Genomic DNA, 3,742 nt, shown 5'->3' on the forward strand with positions numbered 1-3,742 from the left:
TTATCTAATTTTGACAATTTAGTATTAATCTTCTGGATTTCTATCTGTAGATTTAGAATCATTTCTAATTTTTCATTTATTTTGTGATTTTGTTCTTGTATTTTCTTCCAAAATTTTTCTAAGGTTTTTCTGTGTTTTCTTTGGTCTGTCTCTCAATCCTTTGAAGATACCTAAAGATAATTCTTTTGAATACCTTATCAGAGAGTTCCAATTCTGCTTCTTCCTCAGGGATGTGTTCTGGGTCTGTATCCTGCTCCCTTATTTTTACCATTTTATCTTACTCTTTTGTGTGGACTGTGATGGTCTGTTGTCTCTGAGGCATTGTGGCATTGTTGTATTTAGATCTCTGTTAACTGTTTGTGAAGAGCAGCCAAGGGTGAGTCAGGCTCTTCTTTGGTGATTTTTATCATTGGCCTGTTGGTAGAGAAGGAAGTGGTGGCTCTCACTCAGTATGTGAAGCTGCAGGAGGTGTTGGTGTAGTTGTGTCATATGGGGACTGTTGCTGTCTTCCACTCAGTTAGACAAAAATAAAAATTGAATAACCAGCAAAAAAGTAAAAGCAAATGTACAAAAGACACTGTGTAATCACACAGGAACAGCAACCAAAAAAAGAAAAAAGGGGGGAAAAAACCCCACAATATCTGGGGTGAGGACAATAACAGAAAAAAGGTAGAGAAGGAGAATAATGAAGAAAAATGGGACAAATGCAAAAAGAAAAACAAGGAACAGGTTAAACATGAGAAAGAAAGAAAAAAAATTGTAACCAGGAACAGGGAAAAGAAAAAAAGCTGAAAACTAGAACCTGGGAGGGGAAGAATAAAGAATAATAGTAAAAAGGACAAGAGTAATAATAATAATAATAATAGTTTTAAAACAGATAAAAATAAAGAAACTAAAAAACAAATAGAGGGAAAAAAATTGGGACAGGGCAGGGCAGGGCACCCAGGCTCTGTCTGAGGATGCAGACTGGGATGGAATTCCTGCTGGCCCAGAAGGTGATTGGGAGTGAGGGATGGCTGTACCTCCGTTTACCAAGAGGATGTGGGGTATAAGAGTAATAATGTGAATGTCGCACCTTTCCAGTTGCCTGCGCCTGGAATGTCCTTATGGTTCCTGGCAAGTGGAGGCTGTTCTTAAGTCCCTGGAATCTGGGAGAATGCTGTCACTTTAAATATGCAAAATGTTCAAGCCACTTGTAAACATTCAAAATGGCTGCACCCTCCAGACAGGCAAAAGTCCACAGCTCAGTCCACCTTCCTCTTTGCTGTTTCACCTTTTATTTCCCAGCCACCAGAGCAGTCCTCTGTGCAGTCCCTGGCTAGCAGGGCTGATTTTTAGGTTAATTCTTAGGTCCTACCACCACTTGGCAATATCCTAGCCGTCTGTGTGGTCAGGATTGCTGCCAGACCACAGCTCCATATGTCTCCTTTTTTGGTGTTTTCATGCAAATTCTTCTGCTAGCTGGAGTTTAGTCCACTTCTATATCCTTCCCTTCAAGGCTCAGGGGTCCAGGATTATGTTCTGCATCTGTGCTAGTTGGTTCCCCTTTTCTTTATTGAAGAGGGTCTGTGCAGTCTTTCTGCCTATTCTGCCATCTTAAGGGATGACTTCCTTGCTTCTTAACACTTTAAAGAGGTCTTTCGCAGATCTGCCCAGTGCAATACATCTTACCTCCTGACTGCTGTTTCCATTGATGTTGACTGTGGATCGAAGATGAAATGCCTGACAACTTCAATTTTTTTTTTCCATTTATCATGATGCAGCTTATTGGTTGTTGTGAGAATTTTTGTTTTATATTGAGATGTACTCCATACTGAACACTGCAGTCTTTGATCTTCATCAGTAAGTGCTTCAAGTCATTTTCACTTTCAGTAAGCAAAGTTGTATCACCTGCATATTGCAGGTTATTGAGTATTCCTCCAATCCTAATGCCGCATTCATCTTCATATAGTCCAGCTTCTCAGATGACTTGCTCAGCATACAGACTGAGTAAGTATGGTGAAAGGATACAACCCTGACGTACACCCTTCCTTATTTTAAACCATGCTGTATTCCCATGTTTGTTCGAATGACAGCCTCGTCTATGTACAGATTCCTCTAATTTACTTGTCAATTAAGCACAATTAAGCATTCTGGAATTCCCATTTTCCAAAATGTTATCCATAATCTGTTATGAGCCGCACAGTCAAATGCCTTTGCATAGTCATTAAAACAAAGGTACACATCTTGGTATTCTTTGCTTTCAGCCAAGATCCACGCGATATCAGCAGTGATATCCCTCATTCCATGCCCTCTTCAGAATCCAGCTTCCATTTCTGGAAGCTCCCGGTCAATATACTGCTGGAATAGTTTTTGAATTATCTTCAGCAAGTGTGGTAGTTCAGTTTGTATGTCAACTTGGCCGAGCCTGGTTGAGTGGCTGGGAAGCTGGTGGTAGTTATTCCCCATGATGAAACTGGCAGTCAACTCCATGGTGGAATCTGCCACAAGCAGCTGAGTAGCTGCCTTTTGGATGTGGTCTGCTTCCTCTATATAAGGAGAAGCCTTGGGGATAGTCTCTAACTTATGGCACCTTGAACCCTGCATGTAGCTGTGTCATTGTTCAACAGCCTGCCACACTCTGCCGACCTGGGGACTTACAATGAACTTGAATTAATGGCCTAGCATGTGGTTTGGTAACATTGGGACTGTGCTTTTTACTTGTCAACCTTGGGCTTGGCAGCCTCAGCAGCCAGCAGCTGTCTGAGTGAAGAAAAGGCTCTAGCTTCAGTGGGCCAGGAGCTGGAGGCAGAACTGAAGTCCAAGGCTGAGGGGCTTTCCTCCAGCCCCTAGAGCCTGGCACTTTGAACTTAGACTTAAAGCCTCCAAACTGTAAGAGAATAAACTCCTATTTGTTAAGACCATCCCATTTGTAGTGTATCTCTTGTCAGAGCAGCACTAGAGAACCAGAACAGATTATGGTACCTAGAGAGTGGGGTGCTGCTCTGACAGATACCTAAAATGTGGAAACAGGAGTGGAGTGGGCCTTGACCTGAGACCCTGGCAGAGAGATCCCAGCATATGGCATGAAAGACGGCAGAAGCAGAGCCAAGAGACTGGCAGAGAGATACTAGCAGAGAGACCAGCATGAGAGATGGCAGTAGCAGAGCCCAGAGACTAGCATTAAACAGCAACAGGCTTACCAGCCTACGGAGGAGAAAGCTGGGTGCCATTGGGTAGGCGGCTTCCTGGCAGAGTGGGTTGCCTTCAGGCATTAATTAGTTGAAGAGACTGGCATGAGATGGAGTAGCAGGTTGACTGGCCCATGGAGCAAGAAAGCCGAGTGCTCTTTGGGCAGGAAGTTTTCCAGTGGAGTGGGTTGCCTTCGGCATTGATCAGCAGAAGTGGAAAGACCAAGGAAACGGAAGCAGAGCTGCCTCAGCCTGAAAGGGCAGGACCATAGCCTTTGGGGGTGGAATCACCACAGCCCCCTATGTTTCAAAGAGCCAGGCCTTCACCAACTTGGTTCTGCAGTGTGGGGCTGCTCGTTCATGTGAGCCAGTGGGATGGAGCTGTAGCTGCTGCCCAAGAGTGAGGGGGTGGGGCTGCCATGCCCAAGAGGGAGAGGAACAGGCCAGGGCCACCAGGCCAAGGGGGTGAGGTAGCCACTTAGAGGAACTAGGGGAGTGGAGCCACCCAGTGGAGGAGATTTGTACAGATGCCACCCAATGACGATCTGTACAAATGCAAAGTTGACAAGGGC

This window comes from Orycteropus afer, unplaced genomic scaffold (genome assembly GCF_000298275.1).
Source record: "Orycteropus afer afer isolate SDZICR_OR568_19922 unplaced genomic scaffold, OryAfe1.0 scaffold00334, whole genome shotgun sequence".
Taxonomy (NCBI): domain Eukaryota; kingdom Metazoa; phylum Chordata; class Mammalia; order Tubulidentata; family Orycteropodidae; genus Orycteropus; species Orycteropus afer.